This window comes from Rhamphochromis longiceps, linkage group LG2, assembly GCF_057381845.1.
Source record: "Rhamphochromis longiceps isolate RC_006_pf linkage group LG2, R_longiceps_female_GT1.1, whole genome shotgun sequence".
NCBI classification, from domain to species: domain Eukaryota; kingdom Metazoa; phylum Chordata; class Actinopteri; order Cichliformes; family Cichlidae; genus Rhamphochromis; species Rhamphochromis longiceps.
The window spans coordinates 18,000,737-18,021,989 of record NC_140558.1 but is presented as its reverse complement, the minus strand read 5'-3'; positions in this window follow the sequence as shown (position 1 = coordinate 18,021,989).

Below are 21,253 nucleotides of genomic sequence, written 5' to 3'. Positions count from 1 at the left end.
TTGTCTGAGTCTTCTATCAAAAGTTACAGCTATTTATTTGAAGTTGTACAAAAACGCTTTCTTTCGCCAAGACAGTGCGTTTCTCACTGTTACATGCATTTGAATGGGAAACTCGCCTGAAACAAAGTATAGGTTTTCATTATGTGAATAATTTTAAAATCTTAGCTCAAACGGCTGCAAAACCTGTTTGCCCAGCACGGGGATATTGAGTTCTATAAGATAAAGCCATAAACATGTTTGTCTGAGTCTTCTATCAAAAGTTACAGCGATTTATATGAAGTTGTACAAAAACGCTTTATTTCGCCAAGACAGTGTGTTTCTCACTGTTACATGCATTTGAATGGGAAACTCACCCGAGACAAAGTATAGGTTTTCATTATGTGAATAATTTTAAAATCTTAGCTCAAACGGCTGCAAAACCTGTTTGCCCAGCACGGGGATATTGAGTTCTATAAGATAAAGCCATAAACATGTTTGTCTGAGTCTTCTATCAAAAGTTACAGCGATTTATATGAAGTTGTTCAAAAACGCTTTCTTTCGCCAAGACAGTGCGTTTCTCACTGTTACATGCATTTGAATGGGGAACTCGACCGAAACAAAGTATAAATTTTCATTATGTGAATAACTTGGAAATCTTAGCTCAAACAGCTGCAAAACCTGTTTGCCCAGCACGGAGACCTTGAGTTCTATAATATAAGGCCATAAACATGTTTGTCTGAGTCTTCTATGAAAAGTTCCAGCTATTTATATGAAGTTGTACAAAATAGCTTTCTTTCGCCAAGACAGTGCGTTTCTCACTGTTACATGCATTTGAATGGGGAACTCGACCGAAACAAAGTATAGGTTTTCATTATGTGAATAACTTGGAAATCTTAGCTCAAACAGCTGCAAAACCTGTTTGCCCAGCACGGGAACCTTGAGTTCTATAAGATAAAGCCATAAACATGTGTATCCGAGTCTTCTATCAAAAGTTACAACTATTCATATGACGTTGTACAAAATAGCTTTCTTTCACCAAGACAGTGCGTTTCTCACTGTTACATGCATTTGAATGGGGAACTCGACCGAAACAAAGTATAGGTTTTCATTATGTGAATAACTTGGAAATCTTAGCTCAAACAGCTGCAAAACCTGTTTGCCCAGCACGGGAACCTTGAGTTCTATAAGATAAAGCCATAAACATGTGTATCCGAGTCTTCTATCAAAAGTTACAACTATTCATATGACGTTGTACAAAATAGCTTTCTTTCACCAAGACAGTGCGTTTCTCACTGTTACATGCATTTGAATGGGGAACTCGACCGAAACAAAGTATAGGTTTTCATTATGTGAATAACTTGGAAATCTTAGCTCAAACAGCTGCAAAACCTGTTTGCCCAGCACAGGGAACGTGAGTTCTATAAGATAAAGCCATAAACATGTGTATCCGAGTCTTCTATCAAAAGTTACAGCTATTTATATGAAGTTGTACAAAAACGCTTTCTTTCGCCAAGACAGTGCGTTTCTCACTGTTACATGCATTTGAATGGGGAACTCGACCGAAACAAAGTATAGGTTTTCATTATGTGAATAACTTGGAAATCTTAGCTCAAACAGCTGCAAAACCTAGTTGCCCAGCACGGGAACCTTGAGTTCTATAAGATAAAGCCATAAACATGTGTATCCGAGTCTTCTATCAAAAGTTACAACTATTCATATGACGTTGTACAAAATAGCTTTCTTTCACCAAGACAGTGCGTTTCTCACTGTTACATGCATTTGAATGGGGAACTCGACCGAAACAAAGTATAAGTTTTCATTATGTGAATAACTTGGAAATCTTAGCTCAAACAGCTGCAAAACCTGTTTTCCCAGCACGGAGACCTTGAGTTCTATAAGACAAAGCCATAAACATGTTTGTCTGAGTCTTCTATCAAAAGTTACAGCTATTTATATGAAGTTGTACAAAAACGCTTTCTTTCGCCAAGACAGTGCGTTTCTCACTGTTACATGCATTTGAATGGGGAACTCGACCGAAACAAAGTATAGGTTTTCATTATGTGAATAACTTGGAAATCTTAGCTCAAACAGCTGCAAAACCTGTTTGCCCAGCACGGGAACCTTGAGTTCTATAAGATAAAGCCATAAACATGTGTATCCGAGTCTTCTATCAAAAGTTACAACTATTCATATGACGTTGTACAAAATAGCTTTCTTTCACCAAGACAGTGCGTTTCTCACTGTTACATGCATTTGAATGGGGAACTCGACCGAAACAAAGTATAAGTTTTCATTATGTGAATAACTTGGAAATCTTAGCTCAAACAGCTGCAAAACCTGTTTTCCCAGCACGGGAACCTTGAGTTCTATAAGATAAAGCCATAAACATGTGTATCCGAGTCTTCTATCAAAAGTTACAGCTATTTATATGAAGTTGTACAAAAACGCTTTCTTTCGCCAAGACAGTGCGTTTCTCACTGTTACATGCATTTGAATGGGGAACTCGACCGAAACAAAGTATAGGTTTTCATTATGTGAATAACTTGGAAATCTTAGCTCAAACAGCTGCAAAACCTGTTTGCCCAGCACGGGGAACGTGAGTTCTATAAGATAAAGCCATAAACATGTGTATCCGAGTCTTCTATCAAAAGTTACAGCTATTTCTATGAAGTTGTACAAAAACGCTTTCTTTCGCCAAGACAGTGCGTTTCTCACTGTTACATGCATTTGAATGGGGAACTCGACCGAAACAAAGTATAGGTTTTCATTATGTGAATAACTTGGAAATCTTAGCTCAAACAGCTGCAAAACCTGTTTGCCCAGCACGGGAACCTTGAGTTCTATAAGATAAGGCCATAAACATATTTGTCTGAGTCTTCTATCAAAAGTTACAGCTATTCATATGAAGTTGTACAAAAACGCTTTCTTTCGCCAAGACAGTGCGTTTCTCACTGTTACATGCATTTGAATGGGGAACTCCACTGAAACAAAGTACAAGTTTTCATTATGTGAATAACTTGGAAATCTTAGCTCAAACAGCTGCAAAACCTGTTTTCCCAGCACGGAGACCTTGAGTTCTATAAGATAAAGCCATAAACATGTGTATCCGAGTCTTCTATCAAAAGTTACAGCTATTTATATGATGTTGTACAAAAACGCTTTCTTTCGCCAAGACAGTGCGTTTCTCACTGTTACATGCATTTGAATGGGGAACTCCACCGAAACAAAGTATAGGTTTTCATTATGTGAATAACTTGGAAATCTTAGCTCAAACAGCTGCAAAACCTGTTTGCCCAGCACGGAGACCTTGAGTTCTATAATATAAAGCCATAAACATGTTTGTCTGAGTCTTCTATGAAAAGTTACAGCTATTTATATGAAGTTGTACAAAATAGCTTTCTTTCGCCAAGACAGTGCGTTTCTCACTGTTACATGCATTTGAATGGGGAACTCGACCGAAACAAAGTATAGGTTTTCATTATGTGAATAACTTGGAAATCTTAGCTCAAACAGCTGCAAAACCTAGTTGCCCAGCACGGGAACCTTGAGTTCTATAAGATAAAGCCATAAACATGTGTATCCGAGTCTTCTATCAAAAGTTACAACTATTCATATGACGTTGTACAAATTAGCTTTCTTTCACCAAGACAGTGCGTTTCTCACTGTTACATGCATTTGAATGGGGAACTCGACCGAAACAAAGTATAAGTTTTCATTATGTGAATAACTTGGAAATCTTAGCTCAAACAGCTGCAAAACCTGTTTTCCCAGCACGGAGACCTTGAGTTCTATAAGATAAAGCCATAAACATGTGTATCCGAGTCTTCTATCAAAAGTTACAGCTATTTATATGAAGTTGTACAAAAACGCTTTCTTTCGCCAAGACAGTGCGTTTCTCACTGTTACATGCATTTGAATGGGGAACTCCACCGAAACAAAGTATAGGTTTTCATTATGTGAATAACTTGGAAATCTTAGCTCAAACAGCTGCAAAACCTGTTTGCACAGCACGGGGAACGTGAGTTCTATAAGATAAAGCCATAAACATGTGTATCCGAGTCTTCTATCAAAAGTTACAGCTATTTATATGAAGTTGTACAAAAACGCTTTCTTTCGCCAAGACAGTGCGTTTCTCACTGTTACATGCATTTGAATGGGGAACTCGACCGAAACAAAGTATAAGTTTTCATTATGTGAATAACTTGGAAATCTTAGCTCAAACAGCTGCAAAACCTAGTTGCCCAGCACGGGAACCTTGAGTTCTATAAGATAAAGCCATAAACATGTGTATCCGAGTCTTCTATCAAAAGTTACAACTATTCATATGACGTTGTACAAAATAGCTTTCTTTCACCAAGACAGTGCGTTTCTCACTGTTACATGCATTTGAATGGGGAACTCGACCGAAACAAAGTATAAATTTTCATTATGTGAATAACTTGGAAATCTTAGCTCAAACAGCTGCAAAACCTGTTTGCCCAGCACGGAGACCTTGAGTTCTATAATATAAGGCCATAAACATGTTTGTCTGAGTCTTCTATGAAAAGTTCCAGCTATTTATATGAAGTTGTACAAAAACGCTTTCTTTCGCCAAGACAGTGCGTTTCTCACTGTTACATGCATTTGAATGGGGAACTCGACCGAAACAAAGTATAGGTTTTCATTATGTGAATAACTTGGAAATCTTAGCTCAAACAGCTGCAAAACCTGTTTGCCCAGCACGGGAACCTTGAGTTCTATAAGATAAAGCCATAAACATGTGTATCCGAGTCTTCTATCAAAAGTTACAACTATTCATATGACGTTGTACAAAATAGCTTTCTTTCACCAAGACAGTGCGTTTCTCACTGTTACATGCATTTGAATGGGGAACTCGACCGAAACAAAGTATAAGTTTTCATTATGTGAATAACTTGGAAATCTTAGCTCAAACAGCTGCAAAACCTGTTTTCCCAGCACGGGAACCTTGAGTTCTATAAGATAAAGCCATAAACATGTGTATCCGAGTCTTCTATCAAAAGTTACAGCTATTTATATGAAGTTGTACAAAAACGCTTTCTTTCGCCAAGACAGTGCGTTTCTCACTGTTACATGCATTTGAATGGGGAACTCGACCGAAACAAAGTATAAGTTTTCATTATGTGAATAACTTGGAAATCTTAGCTCAAACAGCTGCAAAACCTGTTTGCCCAGCACGGGGAACGTGAGTTCTATAAGATAAAGCCATAAACATGTGTATCCGAGTCTTCTATCAAAAGTTACAGCTATTTCTATGAAGTTGTACAAAAACGCTTTCTTTCGCCAAGACAGTGCGTTTCTCACTGTTACATGCATTTGAATGGGGAACTCGACCGAAACAAAGTATAGGTTTTCATTATGTGAATAACTTGGAAATCTTAGCTCAAACAGCTGCAAAACCTGTTTGCCCAGCACGGGAACCTTGAGTTCTATAAGATAAGGCCATAAACATATTTGTCTGAGTCTTCTATCAAAAGTTACAGCTATTCATATGAAGTTGTACAAAAACGCTTTCTTTCGCCAAGACAGTGCGTTTCTCACTGTTACATGCATTTGAATGGGGAACTCCACTGAAACAAAGTACAAGTTTTCATTATGTGAATAACTTGGAAATCTTAGCTCAAACAGCTGCAAAACCTGTTTTCCCAGCACGGAGACCTTGAGTTCTATAAGATAAAGCCATAAACATGTGTATCCGAGTCTTCTATCAAAAGTTACAGCTATTTATATGATGTTGTACAAAAACGCTTTCTTTCGCCAAGACAGTGCGTTTCTCACTGTTACATGCATTTGAATGGGGAACTCCACCGAAACAAAGTATAGGTTTTCATTATGTGAATAACTTGGAAATCTTAGCTCAAACAGCTGCAAAACCTGTTTGCCCAGCACGGAGACCTTGAGTTCTATAATATAAGGCCATAAACATGTTTGTCTGAGTCTTCTATGAAAAGTTACAGCTATTTATATGAAGTTGTACAAAATAGCTTTCTTTCGCCAAGACAGTGCGTTTCTCACTGTTACATGCATTTGAATGGGGAACTCGACCGAAACAAAGTATAAGTTTTCATTATGTGAATAACTTGGAAATCTTAGCTCAAACAGCTGCAAAACCTAGTTGCCCAGCACGGGAACCTTGAGTTCTATAAGATAAAGCCATAAACATGTGTATCCGAGTCTTCTATCAAAAGTTACAACTATTCATATGACGTTGTACAAAATAGCTTTCTTTCACCAAGACAGTGCGTTTCTCACTGTTACATGCATTTGAATGGGGAACTCGACCGAAACAAAGTATAAGTTTTCATTATGTGAATAACTTGGAAATCTTAGCTCAAACAGCTGCAAAACCTGTTTTCCCAGCACGGAGACCTTGAGTTCTATAAGATAAAGCCATAAACATGTTTGTCTGAGTCTTCTATCAAAAGTTACAGCTATTTATATGAAGTTGTACAAAAACGCTTTCTTTCGCCAAGACAGTGCGTTTCTCACTGTTACATGCATTTGAATGGGGAACTCGACCGAAACAAAGTATAGGTTTTCATTATGTGAATAACTTGGAAATCTTAGCTCAAACAGCTGCAAAACCTGTTTTTCCCAGCACGGAGACCTTGAGTTCTATAAGATAAAGCCATAAACATGTGTATCCGAGTCTTCTATCAAAAGTTACAGCTATTTATATGAAGTTGTACAAAAACGCTTTCTTTCGCCAAGACAGTGCGTTTCTCACTGTTACATGCATTTGAATGGGGAACTCGACCGAAACAAAGTATAGATTTTCATTATGTGAATAACTTGGAAATCTTAGCTCAAACAGCTGCAAAACCTGTTTGCCCAGCACGGAGACCTTGAGTTCTATAATATAAGGCCATAAACATGTTTGTCTGAGTCTTCTATGAAAAGTTCCAGCTATTTATATGAAGTTGTACAAAATAGCTTTCTTTCGCCAAGACAGTGCGTTTCTCACTGTTACATGCATTTGAATGGGGAACTCGACCGAAACAAAGTATAGGTTTTCATTATGTGAATAACTTGGAAATCTTAGCTCAAACAGCTGCAAAACCTAGTTGCCCAGCACGGGAACCTTGAGTTCTATAAGATAAAGCCATAAACATGTGTATCCGAGTCTTCTATCAAAAGTTACAGCTATTTATATGAAGTTGTACAAAAACGCTTTCTTTCGCCAAGACAGTGCGTTTCTCACTGTTACATGCATTTGAATGGGGAACTCGACCGAAACAAAGTATAAGTTTTCATTATGTGAATAACTTGGAAATCTTAGCTCAAACAGCTGCAAAACCTAGTTGCCCAGCACGGGAACCTTGAGTTCTATAAGATAAAGCCATAAACATGTGTATCCGAGTCTTCTATCAAAAGTTACAGCTATTTATATGAAGTTGTACAAAAACGCTTTCTTTCGCCAAGACAGTGCGTTTCTCACTGTTACATGCATTTGAATGGGGAACTCGACCGAAACAAAGTATAAGTTTTCATTATGTGAATAACTTGGAAATCTTAGCTCAAACAGCTGCAAAACCTAGTTGCCCAGCACGGGAACCTTGAGTTCTATAAGATAAAGCCATAAACATGTGTATCCGAGTCTTCTATCAAAAGTTACAACTATTCATATGACGTTGTACAAAATAGCTTTCTTTCGCCAAGACAGTGCGTTTCTCACTGTTACATGCATTTGAATGGGGAACTCGACCGAAACAAAGTATAAGTTTTCATTATGTGAATAACTTGGAAATCTTAGCTCAAACAGCTGCAAAACCTAGTTGCCCAGCACGGGAACCTTGAGTTCTATAAGATAAAGCCATAAACATGTGTATCCGAGTCTTCTATCAAAAGTTACAGCTATTTATATGAAGTTGTACAAAAACGCTTTCTTTCGCCAAGACAGTGCGTTTCTCACTGTTACATGCATTTGAATGGGGAACTCGACCGAAACAAAGTATAAGTTTTCATTATGTGAATAACTTGGAAATCTTAGCTCAAACAGCTGCAAAACCTAGTTGCCCAGCACGGGAACCTTGAGTTCTATAAGATAAAGCCATAAACATGTGTATCCGAGTCTTCTATCAAAAGTTACAGCTATTTATATGAAGTTGTACAAAAACGCTTTCTTTCGCCAAGACAGTGCGTTTCTCACTGTTACATGCATTTGAATGGGGAACTCCACCGAAACAAAGTATAAGTTTTCATTATGTGAATAACTTGGAAATCTTAGCTCAAACAGCTGCAAAACCTGTTTTCCCAGCACGGAGACCTTGAGTTCTATAAGATAAAGCCATAAACATGTTTGTCTGAGTCTTCTATCAAAAGTTACAGCTATTTATATGAAGTTGTACAAAAACGCTTTCTTTCGCCAAGACAGTGCGTTTCTCACTGTTACATGCATTTGAATGGGGAACTCGACCAAAACAAAGTATAAGTTTTCATTATGTGAATAACTTGGAAATCTTAGCTCAAACAGCTGCAAAACCTGTTTTCCCAGCACGGAGACCTTGAGTTCTATAAGATAAAGCCATAAACATGTTTGTCTGAGTCTTCTATCAAAAGTTACAGCTATTTATTTGAAGTTGTACAAAAACGCTTTCTTTCGCCAAGACAGTGCGTTTCTCACTGTTACATGCATTTGAATGGGGAACTCGACCAAAACAAAGTATAAGTTTTCATTATGTGAATAACTTGGAAATCTTAGCTCAAACAGCTGCAAAACCTGTTTTCCCAGCACGGGAACCTTGAGTTCTATAAGATAAAGCCATAAACATGTGTATCCGAGTCTTCTATCAAAAGTTACAGCTATTTATATGAAGTTGTACAAAAACGCTTTCTTTCGCCAAGACAGTGCGTTTCTCACTGTTACATGCATTTGAATGGGGAACTCCACCGAAACAAAGTATAGGTTTTCATTATGTGAATAACTTGGAAATCTTAGCTCAAACAGCTGCAAAACCTAGTTGCCCAGCACGGGAACCTTGAGTTCTATAAGATAAAGCCATAAACATGTGTATCCGAGTCTTCTATCAAAAGTTACAGCTATTTATATGAAGTTGTACAAAAACGCTTTCTTTCGCCAAGACAGTGCGTTTCTCACTGTTACATGCATTTGAATGGGGAACTCCACCGAAACAAAGTATAGGTTTTCATTATGTGAATAACTTGGAAATCTTAGCTCAAACAGCTGCAAAACCTGTTTTCCCAGCACGGAGACCTTGAGTTCTATAAGATAAAGCCATAAACATGTTTGTCTGAGTCTTCTATCAAAAGTTACAGCTATTTATATGAAGTTGTACAAAAATGCTTTCTTTCGCCAAGACAGTGCGTTTCTCACTGTTACATGCATTTGAATGGGGAACTCGACCAAAACAAAGTATAAGTTTTCATTATGTGAATAACTTGGAAATCTTAGCTCAAACAGCTGCAAAACCTGTTTTCCCAGCACGGGAACCTTGAGTTCTATAAGATAAAGCCATAAACATGTGTATCCGAGTCTTCTATCAAAAGTTACAGCTATTTATATGAAGTTGTACAAAAACGCTTTCTTTCGCCAAGACAGTGCGTTTCTCACTGTTACATGCATTTGAATGGGGAACTCCACCGAAACAAAGTATAGGTTTTCATTATGTGAATAACTTGGAAATCTTAGCTCAAACAGCTGCAAAACCTGTTTTCCCAGCACGGAGACCTTGAGTTCTATAAGATAAAGCCATAAACATGTTTGTCTGAGTCTTCTATCAAAAGTTACAGCTATTTATATGAAGTTGTACAAAAACGCTTTCTTTCGCCAAGACAGTGCGTTTCTCACTGTTACATGCATTTGAATGGGGAACTCGACCAAAACAAAGTATAAGTTTTCATTATGTGAATAACTTGGAAATCTTAGCTCAAACAGCTGCAAAACCTGTTTTCCCAGCACGGGAACCTTGAGTTCTATAAGATAAAGCCATAAACATGTGTATCCGAGTCTTCTATCAAAAGTTACAGCTATTTATATGAAGTTGTACAAAAACGCTTTCTTTCGCCAAGACAGTGCGTTTCTCACTGTTACATGCATTTGAATGGGGAACTCGACCGAAACAAAGTATAGGTTTTCATTATGTGAATAACTTGGAAATCTTAGCTCAAACAGCTGCAAAACCTAGTTGCCCAGCACGGGAACCTTGAGTTCTATAAGATAAAGCCATAAACATGTGTATCCGAGTCTTCTATCAAAAGTTACAGCTATTTATATGAAGTTGTACAAAAACGCTTTCTTTCGCCAAGACAGTGCGTTTCTCACTGTTACATGCATTTGAATGGGGAACTCCACCGAAACAAAGTATAGGTTTTCATTATGTGAATAACTTGGAAATCTTAGCTCAAACAGCTGCAAAACCTGTTTTCCCAGCACGGAGACCTTGAGTTCTATAAGATAAAGCCATAAACATGTTTGTCTGAGTCTTCTATCAAAAGTTACAGCTATTTATATGAAGTTGTACAAAAACGCTTTCTTTCGCCAAGACAGTGCGTTTCTCACTGTTACATGCATTTGAATGGGGAACTCGACCAAAACAAAGTATAAGTTTTCATTATGTGAATAACTTGGAAATCTTAGCTCAAACAGCTGCAAAACCTGTTTTCCCAGCACGGGAACCTTGAGTTCTATAAGATAAAGCCATAAACATGTGTATCCGAGTCTTCTATCAAAAGTTACAGCTATTTATATGAAGTTGTACAAAAACGCTTTCTTTCGCCAAGACAGTGCGTTTCTCACTGTTACATGCATTTGAATGGGGAACTCGACCAAAACAAAGTATAAGTTTTCATTATGTGAATAACTTGGAAATCTTAGCTCAAACAGCTGCAAAACCTGTTTTCCCAGCACGGAGACCTTGAGTTCTATAATATAAAGCCATAAACATGTTTGTCTGAGTCTTCTATCAAAAGTTACAGCTATTTATATGAAGTTGTACAAAAACGCTTTCTTTCGCCAAGACAGTGCGTTTCTCACTGTTACATGCATTTGAATGGGGAACTCGACCAAAACAAAGTATAAGTTTTCATTATGTGAATAACTTGGAAATCTTAGCTCAAACAGCTGCAAAACCTGTTTTCCCAGCACGGGAACCTTGAGTTCTATAAGATAAAGCCATAAACATGTTTGTCTGAGTCTTCTATCAAAAGTTACAGCTATTTATATGAAGTTGTACAAAAACGCTTTCTTTCGCCAAGACAGTGCGTTTCTCACTGTTACATGCATTTGAATGGGGAACTCGACCAAAACAAAGTATAAGTTTTCATTATGTGAATAACTTGGAAATCTTAGCTCAAACAGCTGCAAAACCTGTTTTCCCAGCACGGGAACCTTGAGTTCTATAAGATAAAGCCATAAACATGTGTATCCGAGTCTTCTATCAAAAGTTACAGCTATTTATATGAAGTTGTACAAAAACGCTTTCTTTCGCCAAGACAGTGCGTTTCTCACTGTTACATGCATTTGAATGGGGAACTCCACCGAAACAAAGTATAGGTTTTCATTATGTGAATAACTTGGAAATCTTAGCTCAAACAGCTGCAAAACCTGTTTTCCCAGCACGGAGACCTTGAGTTCTATAAGATAAAGCCATAAACATGTTTGTCTGAGTCTTCTATCAAAAGTTACAGCTATTTATATGAAGTTGTACAAAAACGCTTTCTTTCGCCAAGACAGTGCGTTTCTCACTGTTACATGCATTTGAATGGGGAACTCGACCAAAACAAAGTATAAGTCTTCATTATGTGAATAACTTGGAAATCTTAGCTCAAACAGCTGCAAAACCTGTTTTCCCAGCACGGGAACCTTGAGTTCTATAAGATAAAGCCATAAACATGTGTATCCGAGTCTTCTATCAAAAGTTACAGCTATTTATATGAAGTTGTACAAAAACGCTTTCTTTCGCCAAGACAGTGCGTTTCTCACTGTTACATGCATTTGAATGGGGAACTCGACCGAAACAAAGTATAGGTTTTCATTATGTGAATAACTTGGAAATCTTAGCTCAAACAGCTGCAAAACCTAGTTGCCCAGCACGGGAACCTTGAGTTCTATAAGATAAAGCCATAAACATGTGTATCCGAGTCTTCTATCAAAAGTTACAGCTATTTATATGAAGTTGTACAAAAACGCTTTCTTTCGCCAAGACAGTGCGTTTCTCACTGTTACATGCATTTGAATGGGGAACTCGACCGAAACAAAGTATAGGTTTTCATTATGTGAATAACTTGGAAATCTTAGCTCAAACAGCTGCAAAACCTGTTTTCCCAGCACGGAGACCTTGAGTTCTATAAGATAAAGCCATAAACATATTTGTCTGAGTCTTCTATCAAAAGTTACAGCTATTTCTATGAAGTTGTACAAAAACGCTTTCTTTCGCCAAGACAGTGCGTTTCTCACTGTTACATGCATTTGAATGGGGAACTCGACCAAAACAAAGTATAAGTTTTCATTATGTGAATAACTTGGAAATCTTAGCTCAAACAGCTGCAAAACCTGTTTTCCCAGCACGGGAACCTTGAGTTCTATAAGATAAAGCCATAAACATGTGTATCCGAGTCTTCTATCAAAAGTTACAGCTATTTATATGAAGTTGTACAAAAACGCTTTCTTTCGCCAAGACAGTGCGTTTCTCACTGTTACATGCATTTGAATGGGGAACTCGACCGAAACAAAGTATAGGTTTTCATTATGTGAATAACTTGGAAATCTTAGCTCAAACAGCTGCAAAACCTAGTTGCCCAGCACGGGAACCTTGAGTTCTATAAGATAAAGCCATAAACATGTGTATCCGAGTCTTCTATCAAAAGTTACAGCTATTTATATGAAGTTGTACAAAAACGCTTTCTTTCGCCAAGACAGTGCGTTTCTCACTGTTACATGCATTTGAATGGGGAACTCGACCGAAACAAAGTATAGGTTTTCATTATGTGAATAACTTGGAAATCTTAGCTCAAACAGCTGCAAAACCTGTTTTCCCAGCACGGAGACCTTGAGTTCTATAAGATAAAGCCATAAACATATTTGTCTGAGTCTTCTATCAAAAGTTACAGCTATTTCTATGAAGTTGTACAAAAACGCTTTCTTTCGCCAAGACAGTGCGTTTCTCACTGTTACATGCATTTGAATGGGGAACTCGACCAAAACAAAGTATAAGTTTTCATTATGTGAATAACTTGGAAATCTTAGCTCAAACAGCTGCAAAACCTGTTTTCCCAGCACGGGAACCTTGAGTTCTATAAGATAAAGCCATAAACATGTGTATCCGAGTCTTCTATCAAAAGTTACAGCTATTTATATGAAGTTGTACAAAAACGCTTTCTTTCGCCAAGACAGTGCGTTTCTCACTGTTACATGCATTTGAATGGGGAACTCCACCGAAACAAAGTATAGGTTTTCATTATGTGAATAACTTGGAAATCTTAGCTCAAACAGCTGCAAAACCTATTTGCCCAGCACGGAGACCTTGAGTTCTATAATATAAGGCCATAAACATGTTTGTCTGAGTCTTCTATCAAAAGTTACAGCTATTTATATGAAGTTGTACAAAAACGCTTTCTTTCGCCAAGACAGTGCGTTTCTCACTGTTACATGCATTTGAATGGGGAACTCGACCAAAACAAAGTATAAGTTTTCATTATGTGAATAACTTGGAAATCTTAGCTCAAACAGCTGCAAAACCTGTTTTCCCAGCACGGGAACCTTGAGTTCTATAAGATAAAGCCATAAACATGTGTATCCGAGTCTTCTATCAAAAGTTACAGCTATTTATATGAAGTTGTACAAAAACGCTTTCTTTCGCCAAGACAGTGCGTTTCTCACTGTTACATGCATTTGAATGGGGAACTCGACCAAAACAAAGTATAAGTTTTCATTATGTGAATAACTTGGAAATCTTAGCTCAAACAGCTGCAAAACCTGTTTTCCCAGCACGGAGACCTTGAGTTCTATAATATAAAGCCATAAACATGTTTGTCTGAGTCTTCTATCAAAAGTTTCAGCTATTTATATGAAGTTGTACAAAAACGCTTTCTTTCGCCAAGACAGTGCGTTTCTCACTGTTACATGCATTTGAATGGGGAACTCGACCAAAACAAAGTATAAGTTTTCATTATGTGAATAACTTGGAAATCTTAGCTCAAACAGCTGCAAAACCTGTTTTCCCAGCACGGGAACCTTGAGTTCTATAAGATCAAGCCATAAACATGTGTATCCGAGTCTTCTATCAAAAGTTACAGCTATTTATATGAAGTTGTACAAAAACGCTTTCTTTCGCCAAGACAGTGCGTTTCTCACTGTTACATGCATTTGAATGGGGAACTCGACCGAAACAAAGTATAAGTTTTCATTATGTGAATAACTTGGAAATCTTAGCTCAAACAGCTGCAAAACCTAGTTGCCCAGCACGGGAACCTTGAGTTCTATAAGATAAAGCCATAAACATGTGTATCCGAGTCTTCTATCAAAAGTTACAGCTATTTATATGAAGTTGTACAAAAACGCTTTCTTTCGCCAAGACAGTGCGTTTCTCACTGTTACATGCATTTGAATGGGGAACTCCACCGAAACAAAGTATAAGTTTTCATTATGTGAATAACTTGGAAATCTTAGCTCAAACAGCTGCAAAACCTGTTTTCCCAGCACGGAGACCTTGAGTTCTATAAGATAAAGCCATAAACATGTTTGTCTGAGTCTTCTATCAAAAGTTACAGCTATTTATATGAAGTTGTACAAAAACGCTTTCTTTCGCCAAGACAGTGCGTTTCTCACTGTTACATGCATTTGAATGGGGAACTCGACCAAAACAAAGTATAAGTTTTCATTATGTGAATAACTTGGAAATCTTAGCTCAAACAGCTGCAAAACCTGTTTTCCCAGCACGGGAACCTTGAGTTCTATAAGATAAAGCCATAAACATGTGTATCCGAGTCTTCTATCAAAAGTTACAGCTATTTATATGAAGTTGTACAAAAACGCTTTCTTTCGCCAAGACAGTGCGTTTCTCACTGTTACATGCATTTGAATGGGGAACTCGACCGAAACAAAGTATAAGTTTTCATTATGTGAATAACTTGGAAATCTTAGCTCAAACAGCTGCAAAACCTAGTTGCCCAGCACGGGAACCTTGAGTTCTATAAGATAAAGCCATAAACATGTGTATCCGAGTCTTCTATCAAAAGTTACAGCTATTTATATGAAGTTGTACAAAAACGCTTTCTTTCGCCAAGACAGTGCGTTTCTCACTGTTACATGCATTTGAATGGGGAACTCCACCGAAACAAAGTATAAGTTTTCATTATGTGAATAACTTGGAAATCTTAGCTCAAACAGCTGCAAAACCTGTTTTCCCAGCACGGAGACCTTGAGTTCTATAAGATAAAGCCATAAACATGTTTGTCTGAGTCTTCTATCAAAAGTTACAGCTATTTATATGAAGTTGTACAAAAACGCTTTCTTTCGCCAAGACAGTGCGTTTCTCACTGTTACATGCATTTGAATGGGGAACTCGACCAAAACAAAGTATAAGTTTTCATTATGTGAATAACTTGGAAATCTTAGCTCAAACAGCTGCAAAACCTGTTTTCCCAGCACGGGAACCTTGAGTTCTATAAGATAAAGCCATAAACATGTGTATCCGAGTCTTCTATCAAAAGTTACAGCTATTTATATGAAGTTGTACAAAAACGCTTTCTTTCGCCAAGACAGTGCGTTTCTCACTGTTACATGCATTTGAATGGGGAACTCGACCGAAACAAAGTATAAGTTTTCATTATGTGAATAACTTGGAAATCTTAGCTCAAACAGCTGCAAAACCTGTTTTCCCAGCACGGAGACCTTGAGTTCTATAAGATAAAGCCATAAACATGTTTGTCTGAGTCTTCTATCAAAAGTTACAGCTATTTATATGAAGTTGTACAAAAACGCTTTCTTTCGCCAAGACAGTGCGTTTCTCACTGTTACATGCATTTGAATGGGGAACTCGACCAAAACAAAGTATAAGTTTTCATTATGTGAATAACTTGGAAATCTTAGCTCAAACAGCTGCAAAACCTGTTTTCCCAGCACGGGAACCTTGAGTTCTATAAGATAAAGCCATAAACATGTGTATCCGAGTCTTCTATCAAAAGTTACAGCGATTTATATGAAGTTGTACAAAAACGCTTTCTTTCGCCAAGACAGTGCGTTTCTCACTGTTACATGCATTTGAATGGGGAACTCCACCGAAACAAAGTATAGGTTTTCATTATGTGAATAACTTGGAAATCTTAGCTCAAACAGCTGCAAAACCTGTTTTCCCAGCACGGAGACCTTGAGTTCTATAAGATAAAGCCATAAACATGTTTGTCTGAGTCTTCTATCAAAAGTTACAGCTATTTATATGAAGTTGTACAAAAACGCTTTCTTTCGCCAAGACAGTGCGTTTCTCACTGTTACATGCATTTGAATGGGGAACTCGACCAAAACAAAGTATAAGTTTTCATTATGTGAATAACTTGGAAATCTTAGCTCAAACAGCTGCAAAACCTGTTTTCCCAGCACGGGAACCTTGAGTTCTATAAGATAAAGCCATAAACATGTGTATCCGAGTCTTCTATCAAAAGTTACAGCTATTTATATGAAGTTGTACAAAAACGCTTTCTTTCGCCAAGACAGTGCGTTTCTCACTGTTACATGCATTTGAATGGGGAACTCGACCGAAACAAAGTATAGGTTTTCATTATGTGAATAACTTGGAAATCTTAGCTCAAACAGCTGCAAAACCTAGTTGCCCAGCACGGGAACCTTGAGTTCTATAAGATAAAGCCATAAACATGTGTATCCGAGTCTTCTATCAAAAGTTACAGCTATTTATATGAAGTTGTACAAAAACGCTTTCTTTCGCCAAGACAGTGCGTTTCTCACTGTTACATGCATTTGAATGGGGAACTCCACCGAAACAAAGTATAGGTTTTCATTATGTGAATAACTTGGAAATCTTAGCTCAAACAGCTGCAAAACCTGTTTTCCCAGCACGGAGACCTTGAGTTCTATAAGATAAAGCCATAAACATGTTTGTCTGAGTCTTCTATCAAAAGTTACAGCTATTTATATGAAGTTGTACAAAAACGCTTTCTTTCGCCAAGACAGTGCGTTTCTCACTGTTACATGCATTTGAATGGGGAACTCGACCAAAACAAAGTATAAGTTTTCATTATGTGAATAACTTGGAAATCTTAGCTCAAACAGCTGCAAAACCTGTTTTCCCAGCACGGGAACCTTGAGTTCTATAAGATAAAGCCATAAACATGTGTATCCGAGTCTTCTATCAAAAGTTACAGCTATTTATATGAAGTTGTACAAAAACGCTTTCTTTCGCCAAGACAGTGCGTTTCTCACTGTTACATGCATTTGAATGGGGAACTCGACCAAAACAAAGTATAAGTTTTCATTATGTGAATAACTTGGAAATCTTAGCTCAAACAGCTGCAAAACCTGTTTTCCCAGCACGGAGACCTTGAGTTCTATAAGATAAAGCCATAAACATGTTTGTCTGAGTCTTCTATCAAAAGTTACAGCTATTTATATGAAGTTGTACAAAAACGCTTTCTTTCGCCAAGACAGTGCGTTTCTCACTGTTACATGCATTTGAATGGGGAACTCGACCAAAACAAAGTATAAGTTTTCATTATGTGAATAACTTGGAAATCTTAGCTCAAACAGCTGCAAAACCTGTTTTCCCAGCACGGGAACCTTGAGTTCTATAAGATAAAGCCATAAACATGTGTATCCGAGTCTTCTATCAAAAGTTACAGCTATTTATATGAAGTTGTACAAAAACGCTTTCTTTCGCCAAGACAGTGCGTTTCTCACTGTTACATGCATTTGAATGGGGAACTCGACCAAAACAAAGTATAAGTTTTCATTATGTGAATAACTTGGAAATCTTAGCTCAAACAGCTGCAAAACCTGTTTTCCCAGCACGGAGACCTTGAGTTCTATAAGATAAAGCCATAAACATGTTTGTCTGAGTCTTCTATCAAAAGTTACAGCTATTTATATGAAGTTGTACAAAAACGCTTTCTTTCGCCAAGACAGTGCGTTTCTCACTGTTACATGCATTTGAATGGGGAACTCGACCAAAACAAAGTATAAGTTTTCATTATGTGAATAACTTGGAAATCTTAGCTCAAACAGCTGCAAAACCTGTTTTCCCAGCACGGGAACCTTGAGTTCTATAAGATAAAGCCATAAACATGTGTATCCGAGTCTTCTATCAAAAGTTACAGCTATTTATATGAAGTTGTACAAAAACGCTTTCTTTCGCCAAGACAGTGCGTTTCTCACTGTTACATGCATTTGAATGGGGAACTCGACCGAAACAAAGTATAAGTTTTCATTATGTGAATAACTTGGAAATCTTAGCTCAAACAGCTGCAAAACCTAGTTGCCCAGCACGGGAACCTTGAGTTCTATAAGATAAAGCCATAAACATGTGTATCCGAGTCTTCTATCAAAAGTTACAGCTATTTATATGAAGTTGTACAAAAACGCTTTCTTTCGCCAAGACAGTGCGTTTCTCACTGTTACATGCATTTGAATGGGGAACTCCACCGAAACAAAGTATAGGTTTTCATTATGTGAATAACTTGGAAATCTTAGCTCAAACAGCTGCAAAACCTGTTTTCCCAGCACGGAGACCTTGAGTTCTATAAGATAAAGCCATAAACATGTTTGTCTGAGTCTTCTATCAAAAGTTACAGCTATTTATATGAAGTTGTACAAAAACGCTTTCTTTCGCCAAGACAGTGCGTTTCTCACTGTTACATGCATTTGAATGGGGAACTCGACCAAAACAAAGTATAAGTTTTCATTATGTGAATAACTTGGAAATCTTAGCTCAAACAGCTGCAAAACCTGTTTTCCCAGCACGGGAACCTTGAGTTCTATAAGATAAAGCCATAAACATGTGTATCCGAGTCTTCTATCAAAAGTTACAGCTATTTATATGAAGTTGTACAAAAACGCTTTCTTTCGCCAAGACAGTGCGTTTCTCACTGTTACATGCATTTGAATGGGGAACTCGACCGAAACAAAGTATAGGTTTTCATTATGTGAATAACTTGGAAATCTTAGCTCAAACAGCTGCAAAACCTATTTGCCCAGCACGGAGACCTTGAGTTCTATAATATAAGGCCATAAACATGTGTATCCGAGTCTTCTATCAAAAGTTACAGCTATTTATATGAAGTTGTACAAAAACGCTTTCTTTCGCCAAGACAGTGCGTTTCTCACTGTTACATGCATTTGAATGGGGAACTCGACCGAAACAAAGTATAGGTTTTCATTATGTGAATAACTTGGAAATCTTAGCTCAAACAGCTGCAAAACCTGTTTGCCCAGCACGGGGAACGTGAGTTCTATAAGATAAAGCCATAAACATGTGTATCCGAGTCTTCTATCAAAAGTTACTGCTATTTATATGAAGTTGTACAAAAACGCTTTCTTTCGCCAAGACAGTGCGTTTCTCACTGTTACATGCATTTGAATGGGGAACTCCACCGAAACAAAGTACAAGTTTTCATTATGTGAATAACTTGGAAATCTTAGCTCAAACAGCTGCAAAACCTAGTTGCCCAGCACGGGAACCTTGAGTTCTATAAGATAAAGCCATAAACATGTGTATCCGAGTCTTCTATCAAAAGTTACAGCTATTTATATGAAGTTGTACAAAAACGCTTTCTTTCGCCAAGACAGTGCGTTTCTCACTGTTACATGCATTTGAATGGGGAACTCCACCGAAACAAAGTATAGGTTTTCATTATGTGAATAACTTGGAAATCTTAGCTCAAACAGCTGCAAAACCTGTTTTCCCAGCACGGAGACCTTGAGTTCTATAAGATAAAGCCATAAACATGTTTGTCTGAGTCTTCTATCAAAAGTTACAGCTATTTATATGAAGTTGTACAAAAACGCTTTCTTTCGCCAAGACAGTGCGTTTCTCACTGTTACATGCATTTGAATGGGGAACTCCATCGAAACAAAGTATAGGTTTTCATTATGTGAATAACTTGGAAATCTTAGCTCAAACAGCTGCAAAACCTGTTTGCCCAGCACGGGGAACCTTGAGTTCTATAAGATAAAGCCATAAACATGTGTATCCGAGTCTTCTATCAAAAGTTACAGCTATTTATATGAAGTTGTACAAAAACGCTTTCTTTCGCCAAGACAGTGCGTTTCTCACTGTTACATGCATTTGAATGGGGAACTCGACCGAAACAAAGTATAGGTTTTCATTATGTGAATAACTTGGAAATCTTAGCTCAAACAGCTGCAAAACCTGTTTGCCCAGCACGGGGAACGTGAGTTCTATAAGATAAAGCCATAAACATGTGTATCCGAGTCTTCTATCAAAAGTTACAGCTATTTATATGAAGTTGTACAAAAACGCTTTCTTTCGCCAAGACAGTGCGTTTCTCACTGTTACATGCATTTGAATGGGGAACTCCACCGAAACAAAGTATAAGTTTTCATTATGTGAATAACTTGGAAATCTTAGCTCAAACAGCTGCAAAACCTAGTTGCCCAGCACGGGAACCTTGAGTTCTATAAGATAAAGCCATAAACATGTTTGTCTGAGTCTTCTATCAAAAGTTACAGCTATTTATATGAAGTTGTACAAAAACGCTTTCTTTCGCCAAGACAGTGCGTTTCTCACTGTTACATGCATTTGAATGGGGAACTCGACCAAAACAAAGTATAAGTTTTCATTATGTGAATAACTTGGAAATCTTAGCTCAAACAGCTGCAAAACCTGTTTTCCCAGCACGGGAACCTTGAGTTCTATAAGATAAAGCCATAAACATGTGTATCCGAGTCTTCTATCAAAAGTTACAGCTATTTATATGAAGTTGTACAAAAACGCTTTCTTTCGCCAAGACAGTGCGTTTCTCACTGTTACATGCATTTGAATGGGGAACTCCACCGAAACAAAGTATAAGTTTTCATTATGTGAATAACTTGGAAATCTTAGCTCAAACAGCTGCAAAACCTGTTTTCCCAGCACGGAGACCTTGAGTTCTATAAGATAAAGCCATAAACATGTTTGTCTGAGTCTTCTATCAAAAGTTACAGCTATTTATATGAAGTTGTACAAAAACGCTTTCTTTCGCCAAGACAGTGCGTTTCTCACTGTTACATGCATTTGAATGGGGAACTCGACCGAAACAAAGTATAAGTTTTCATTATGTGAATAACTTGGAA